Source organism: Otolemur garnettii, unplaced genomic scaffold, assembly GCF_000181295.1.
Source record: "Otolemur garnettii isolate 467f Iridium unplaced genomic scaffold, OtoGar3 scaffold00011, whole genome shotgun sequence".
Lineage (NCBI taxonomy): Eukaryota > Metazoa > Chordata > Mammalia > Primates > Galagidae > Otolemur > Otolemur garnettii.
This window is the reverse complement of record NW_003852406.1, coordinates 16,245,082-16,253,497: the sequence shown is the minus strand read 5'-3', so window position 1 is coordinate 16,253,497 and position 8,416 is coordinate 16,245,082. Positions and strand designations below refer to the sequence as shown.

The window sequence follows — 8,416 nt, the reverse complement described above, 5'->3', positions numbered from 1 at the left end:
TCTCTTGCCTCAGCCTCTCGAGTAGCTGGGACTACAGGCGCCCGCCACAAAGCCCAGCTATTTTTTTGTTGCAGTTTGGTCAGGGCAGTTTGAACCTACCACAGTTGGTATATGGGGCCGGCGCCCTACTTCACTGAGCCGTAGGCACTGCCCTTGTCTACCATTTTAATGTTTGTGTATTTGTCCATTGCATCTAGATTGTCATGGCAGTTCCTTTGTGGAGGATACTTAGCTCATTTCCAGCTTGTCCTTGTCTGTGGAGCTGAGTTCTTTCTTTTGAAGTCTCTCTGTCAGATAAATTTCCAAAGAACACTGTCTTGGACTCAGATCATCTGGTTTAAGTTCCAGATCTGTGGCTAGTTAGCTCTGTGACCTTAGCTCTCTAGTCTGTGTAATGCTAACTGTGCAGGGCATTGAGATATGGCCTGAGGCCGAGGTATGTAGAAGTGGTTCCTAAAGAGCCTGTATGTGAAGGCACAGCTGACATCTTCTGGTAAAAGCATGTGAGTATTTTTATGGTTCTTTTTAAAAAATAGAGATATATGGCTCAGTACCTATAGCTCGGTGAGTAGGGTGCCAGCTGCATACACCAAGGCTGGCGGATTTGAGCCTGGCCCCAGCCTGCTAAACAACAATGGCAACTGCAGCAAAAAAATAGCCAGGTGTTGTGGCAGACACCTATAGTCCCAGCTACTTGGGAGGCTGAGGGAAGAGAATCACTTAAGCCCAAGAGTTGGAGGTTGCTGTGAGCTGTGATGCCACAGGACTCTACTGAGGGCAACATAGCAAGACTCTGTCTCAAAACAAAAATAAATAGGGCGGTGCCTGTGACTCAGTAGATAGGGCGTTGGCCCTATATACCGAGGGTGGCAGGTTCAAAGCTGGCCCCAGCCAGACTGCAACAAAAAATAGCCAGGTGTTGTGGTGGGCGCCTGTAGCCCCAGCTACTCGGGAGGCTGAGGCAAGAGAATTGCCTAAGCCCAGGAGTTGGAGGTTGCTGTGAGCTGTAAGATGCCACAGCACTCTACCAAAGGCGATGAAGTGAGACTCTGTCTCTAAAAAAAATAAAATAAAAAAAAGAGATATAATTTACATATAATCATTCATTTATAATGTATAATTCAGTGTCTTTATTTTATTTAGAGTTGTGTAACCATAATCAATTTTAGAATATTTTATTATTTATTTAATTAATTAAATCATAGCTGTGTACATTAATGCAATTATGGGTACAATGTGCTGATTTTATATATATTTTAAAATACTTTCATCAAACTTGTTAACATAGCCTTCACCTCATTTTCTTAGTTATTATGTTAAGACATTTATATTCTACACTTAGTAGATTTAACATATACCCTTGTAAAATGCACCATAGGTGTGGCCCCACCAATTACCCCTCCTCCACCTATCCTTTCCCCCTCCCCCTCCTCTTTCCCCTTCATCTTGGGCTGTAGTTGGGTTATAGCTTTCATATGGAAGTATGGGTGTTTATAAATTGGTTTCATATTAGGGCTGAGTACGTTGGATACTTTTTCTTCCATTCTTGACATACTTTGCTAAGAAGAATATGTTCCAGCTCCATCCATGTAAACATAAAAGAGGTAAAGTCTCCATCTTTTTTAAGGCTGCATAATATTCCATGGTCTACATATACTGCAATTTATTAATCCATTCGTGGGTTGATGGGCTTCTTCCACAACTTAGCAATTATGAATTGGGCTACAATAAACATTCTGGTGCAAATATCTTTGTTATAAAGTGATTTTGGTCTTCTGGATATATACCTAGTAGAGGAATTGAAGGATGTAATGGCAGGTCTATTTTTAGATCCCTAAGTGATCTCCAAACTTCTTTCTTTCTTTCTTTCTTTTGAGATAGAACCTCAAGCTGTCACCCTGGGTAGAGTGCTGTGGCTTCAAAGCTCACAGCAACCTCCAACTTCTAGGCTAAAGCGAGTCTCCTGCCTCTACCTCCTAAGTTGCTGGGACTATAGGCGCCTGCCATAACGCCCGGCTATTTTGTGTTGCAGCCATCATTGTTGTTTGGCGGGCCCAGGCTGGATTCAAACCCGCCAGCTCAGGTATATGTGGCTGTGCCTTAGCTGCTTGACCCACAGGCGCTGAGCCTCCAAACTTCTTTCTAAAAGGAACATATTAGTTTGCATTCCCACCAGTGGTGCAGAAGTGTTCCCTCTCCTCCACATCCACACCAACATCTATGGTTATGGGATTTTGTGATGTGGGCTAATCTTACTGGAGTTAGATGATATCTCAAAGTAGTTTTGATTTGCATTTCTCTGCAGATTAAGGATGATGAGCATTTTCTCATGTGTCTGTAGACCGTGCATCTGCCTTCTTTAGAGAAGTTTCTATTCAAGTCCTTTGCCCACGCTGAGATGGGATTACTAGTTCTTTTCTTGCTAATACGTTTGAGTTTTCTGTGGATTCTGGTTATTAAACCTTTGTCATAGAATATTTTATTACTGGCTTGGTGGCTGTAGCTCAGTGCTTAGGGTGCCAGCCACACATGCTGGAGCTGGCGGGTTCGAACCCAGCCTGGACCTGCCAGACAACAATGAAAACTATAGCAGAAAAATGGCCAAGTGTTGTGGTGGGTGCCTATAGTCCCAGCTACTTTGGAGGTTGAGGCAAGGGAATTGCTTGGACCCAAGAGTTTGAGGTTGCTGTGAGCTGTGACGCCATGGCACTCTACCAAGGGTGACAGGGTGAGACTCTGTCTCAAAAAAAATAATAGTTTGTTACTCCCCCCATAAAACCCCATATCTATTAATAGCCACTCCCCATTTTCCCCAAGCTCCCTAACTCTAGACAATCTCCTTTCTGTCTCCATGGATTTGCCTATTCTGGACATTTCATATAAATGGAATTATAGAATAGATGGTCCTTTATGACTGACTTATTTCACCTAGCATAATGTTTTCAAGGTTCATTCATGCTGTAGTATAGATCAGTACTTTATTCTCTTTAATTGTCAAATAATATCCCTTTTATTGTATGGCTGTAGCGTGTTTTGTTCATCCATTCACTAGTTAATGGACATTTGTGCTGTATGGATCCTTTCTGGGTAGGGGAGCAGGTGAGTTGTTCCTCCTTAGCAGATTCTGACTTCCGTGGCCTTCATCCCACTAACATGGGTCTTGAGGTATAGTGCTAAATGGTGCATAGCAAACTTACACAGCCCAGGCTATTTGATGTGTCAAAAGAAGTAGAGCTCTTGGTCCTTTTTACAACATTTAATAGTTAATTAGCTACCTGTTAGAACAGTGTTATAGAGCTGTTCCAGGGAGGTTTGGGAAATCCTCATGTAGAGTAAGCAGGTGCCCCCAGGAGGGGACCACAGCCTTCTTTCCCAGCACTAACTTTCTCTGGGGCTGGAAGATCAGAGTAGGGGCTACAGAGACAGGGGAGGCTTCCAGCAGGCCCTTAGAGGCTGGAAAGCTCTGGAGCTATGAGGAGGTAGATATCTTAGGCACATGGGAACTGGGGACGGGTTGCCGTGATAGGTGAAGGGAGGACACTGGGGCCAGATTACAGGCTCAGGGGATCTGTTCCTTTTGACCACTTTGGAAGTAAACAATAAAGGGGTGTGTGGTGGTAAACATGATGAAGTGAAGGTGAATCACCGCTGCCTCTTAGATTTCCCCTCCCCTGCAGCTGGAGATTTTTCTGGGTGAGGTTTGAGCCTCCTGCATTTTAGTAGTTCCTGGAGTCAGTCTGCCTGTGTGTGGGAGGGAATAATGGCCTGCACTTCCTCCTTGGCTACTTGCTAGATTGATGTAATCTGTACCTGGCCTTATCCTCGTCCAGCTGCCGGGCCTTCCCCATGCAGGTGCCAAGTCTGAGCTGTCTGAAACCTGAGGCAGGGTGAGGAGGGAAGAGAATTGGCTGCCTATCAGGAGACCTGTCTGATCCTGTATCTGTCACTGCCTGGGCAAGGAAGTAACCTGGGCAAGTTCCTTCCTTTCACTGGGCCTTGGTTTCCCTATCTGTAAAGTAAAGGGTGATGGTGAGAAGTTCCTTTTATTTCCATTAGTTCTGTGACATTATCTAAGGTTTATCATGTATTGGGGGAGTCTCAGACAACTTTCCTTGGTTGGTTCTGCCCTGCTTTGGTGGATTGGGAATGGAGTATGTGGAATTTATTGCTTCCCTTGAGGGCCCTAACATAGGTGATGAGGTTGTACATCCTTAGCTAGGGATTTCCAAGGGCTGACATATATTGTATAGACCAGGGCATGATATGAGCAGAAAAGTCATATTGGCTTTTTCTTCTCTCTGACCAGTTAGTCTGGAGGCCTGTGTCCTCTGATGGCAAGGTTTGCACTTCAGCCTCTGGACTATTTTTTATTTATTTATTTTTATTTTATTTTATTTTATTTTGAGACAGAGTCTCACTATGTCACCCTTGGTAGAGTGCAATGGCATCACAGCTCACAGTACCCTTAAACTCTTAGGCTTAAGTGATTCTCTTGCCTCAGCCTCCCAAGTAGCTGGGACTACAGGCACCTGTCACAACCCGGCTATTTTTTGTTGCAGTTGTCATTGTTGTTTAGCGGGCCTGAGCTGGGTTTGAACCTGCCAGCCTCAGTGTATGTGGACAGCGCCGTAACCACTGTGCCACGGGCACCTAGCCGACTATTTTTTAGTAAACTGGCAAAAGCTACATGTGTCAGAACTCAAGTGGGTACACATCTTGGTGGTAGGTGCTGCTTTGGTGTTGGGGGGTCAGGTTGGCCTGGGGAAGCTGGATGGACAAGTGTGGTGGGCTAGGACCCCTCAGTCTGGGTTGGTCTCGAAGTCCTCTTGGGAGTGATGGGTGACAGAGCATGGCAGAGGGAGAGCCCTGTTGGGCAGGCTGGCTTTGCCTGTGTCACAGAATTTTACCTTTGAGTTGAGTCTGGTTCTTTTCCTAAATCTAGTCCTGTGTTCTCTTCCTCTCCTTTGTGGGCAAGATAGTTTTTTGTTGTCTCCTTTCTCACTCCCACCTTGGCTGTCTGTCTCCCAGTGTTTGCTGTCGGCCTCAAGTCCTTTAAGGACTCTGGCAAACCGGTGTGAGCCCGTTCCCATTTTGTGGCACATGGCTGTGCTTCCACCTTCTGGGTCATTTCACACGTCACTTCCCGCATCTTCTCCAGCACCTGCACGTCATTCTGAATTGCACATGGCATTCCTGGGCTGGCGCGTAGGATTCAGGTCAAGGGAAGGTCTGCTCTTGTTTCTAAGGTCTTTGGCGACTGTATTTACTAACCCCCTGATCAAAACACGTGGCCTCACACACAGAACCTGAAAGTAAAACAAAGAGTTTGAAATTGCTACTCTTTGAGAAAATCTCCATAGGATGATTTGCTGTGAGCTAGTGGGATAGCCTTCCTGAAGAGAGCTTCCCAGCTTGGCAGAGACCACAGGACAGAAGACCCCTCGGGGATGACTTACTCAGAAGACCTGTCTTTGTCTTGTCAAAAACGTGACCTTGCACCCTTAAGTGCAAGACAGAGGCCAGTGCAGGACAGCAGGTAGCCCAGCCACGCCCTTGAGCTTTGGGACCTGGGGCTCTCTGTTAGTCACCTTTAATACTCTCTTAAGTGCTAGGAGGATTAGGTAAGACAGCGTTTTGAAAGCTTGTGAAAAACCTCATGTCAAAGGAGTTGTGGGAGTAGAAGGAATTAATGTTTCAAAGGAAAGAAAGAGAAGTCGTCACTGATATTGGTACGGAAGCCAAGAATGGGAGGTCAAAGAACAACCTGTGGCTGCTGAAGGGAAGGTGTGGCTCTCAGAGTTACAGGATCCTTGCGTTGTGTCCTTGGCCGACTCGGGAGGCAGTGCTGCATGTGCTCAGCACGTCTGTGTGTGCCCAGAGCTCGTGAGAAAGCCCACTGCGAGACCAAGGGTCCCCCACAGGGTGGTGTCGGGAAAGCTGAGGGGGAGACCCTACCAAACCAGCCAGCAGGTTCCATCAAGGCCTAGCAGAGACACTCGCCTCCACCCCTGCAAGTGGGATAGTAATAGCTTTGAAAGTCTGTGTCCCACTAAGGAGTTGCAAATTCTCAGAACACTAATCTTTTCTAAACTAAACTGCCCCAATGCAGGCAAAGGTATCAGTATGAGGCAAGTCACAGAGGAGGAGGAGGAGAATTTTTTTTTAGACAATGAAATTCCCCCTTATTGAATAATGGATCTAGGCATTGATTATCAAATGCTATTATTATCACAAAGAAAGACAGCTGACATTATGTCTCTCCTGATGGAAGCACACAGTGCTGCCTATGAAGGGTCTTGCCAGAAATTCAAACTTGAACTGATTAAGCATCTAGATCCAACTACTAGATTGCAGGAAATACAGGAGACAGAGGAACATGTAAACAACATTGTGAGGAAGCAATCTGCAAAATCCAGACTGGGGGGAAAGAAAAAGATAGGTGAGGGGGGCCAAAGAGTAAAGAGGCTTAAGAGACATATCAATCAATTGGCAATATGTGACCTTATTTGGATTTTGATTTGATGAAACAAACTACTGGAAAAAAAAAAAACCTTTATGGCATAATGGGGGAAATATAAACACTAAATGGATATCGATGACATTAAAAAATTATTATTAGGGCTAGGTGTGGTGGCTCATGCCATAATCTGGCACTCTGGGAGGCTGAGGTAGGTGGATTGCTTGAGCTCACAGATTCAAGACCATTCTCTTGAGACTCTGTGTCAAGAAAAAGCACATTGAACTCAATATTCCTGGGCACTACTGATAAATTAAGCCCAAAGATGGGGAGAGAGGAAAAGGAGAGATAAATGTAGACCATACTGAGTATCATCAACAATCCAGATTGAAGTCTTCTATTTTAATCTCATTTGAGATTAAAATAGAGAATGGTCACATTCAAGAGAATGTAAAATAGAGAATGGTCACAGAATGAGACCACACCTCTAAAAATAGCTGGGCCTGCGGCTGGCGCCTGTAGTCCCAGCTACTCGGGAGGCTGAGGCATGAGAATCACTTGAACCCAGATTTTGAGGTTGCTATGAGCTATGATACCATGGCATTCTACTGAGGGCAACAAAGTAAGACTCTGTCTCAAAAACAAAAACAAAATATATTATTAGTTTTTAAAAGTGTGATAGGTACTATGGTTATAGTTTAAAAAAAAGAAACCTTATCTTTTAGAGATATATTGAAATAATTATAGATAAAACAATATGACATCTGAGATTTCCTTCAGGGTAATCCAGTGGGGAGGGGAATAGGTAGGCATGTAGATGAAATAAAATGGCTATGAATTGATGAGAGTTGAAGTTTTAAAAAAATCTAATGTCCCTGGTATGATTCCGTCCTGCGCGGCTGTGCCTTGGAGCAGTAGTTGTTTATCTCTGTCTGCCTTCCCTCCCACCTAAGTGCGTGCCACCACCTCATGGAAGATTCAATGATAATGGACATGAGCCCCTTGAGGCCTCAGGACTATCTTTTCGGTTGTGAACTAAAGGACAACAAAGATTATCACTTTAACGTGGATAATGATGAAATTGAGCACCAGTTATCTTTAAGAATGGTCAGTTTTAGGGGCTGGTGCAAAGGATGAATTGCACATCGTTGAAGCAGAGGCAATGAATTATGAAGGCAGTTCAATTAAACTAACACAGGAGACTTTGAAAATGTCTGTACAGCCAACGGCTTCTCTTGGGGGCTTTGAAAGAACACCACCTGTGGTCGAAGTGTGGTTCGGGGCCTGTGCATATTCATGGGCAGCACTTAGTAGCTGTGGGAGAAGATACAGAGTCAGAAGATAAAGAGGAGGAAGATGTGAAACTCTTAAGTATGTCTGGAAAGTGATCTGCCCCTGGAGGTGGTAGCAAAGTTCCACAGAAAAAGGTAAAACTTGCTGGTGATGAAGATGATGATGATGAAGAAACTGAAGGAAAAGCTCCAGTGAAGAAATCTGTAGAGATACTCTAGCCAAAAATGCACAATAATCAAACCAGAATGGAAGGGATTCAAAACCGTTAACACCAAGATCAAAAGGTCAAGAATCCTTCAAAACATAGGAAAACTCCTAAAACACCAAAAGGACCTAGTTGTGCAGAAGACAGCAAGGCAAAAATGCAAGCAAGTATAGAAACAGCTCACTGAGGCCGGGTGCAGTGGCTCACGCCTGTAATCCCAGCACTCTGGGAGCCTAAGGCCGGTGGATTGCCTGAGCTCACAGGTTTGAGACCAGCCTGAGCCAGTGCAAGACCCTGTGTCTCAAAGTAGTGGGGGATTGGCTCGGCGCCTATGGCTCAACCGGCTAAGGCGCCAGCCATGTACACCTAAGGTGGTGGGTTCCAATCCCCAGCCCGGACCCGCCAAAACAACAATAATGGCTGCAACCAAAAAATAGCCGGGCGTTGTGGCGGGCGCCTGT

At 45.0% G+C, this 8,416-nt stretch overlaps 1 protein-coding gene and 1 pseudogene across 3 annotated transcripts in view; both read left to right on the top strand.

Annotated features, from left to right (window-relative positions):
- The window catches only part of DAPK2 (death associated protein kinase 2), a 140,555-nt gene that overhangs the window by 37,881 nt on the left and 94,258 nt on the right, over nucleotides 1-8,416 (top strand). The window lies entirely within an intron of this gene.
- Nucleotides 7,355-8,142, top strand: LOC105886493 (annotated as a pseudogene).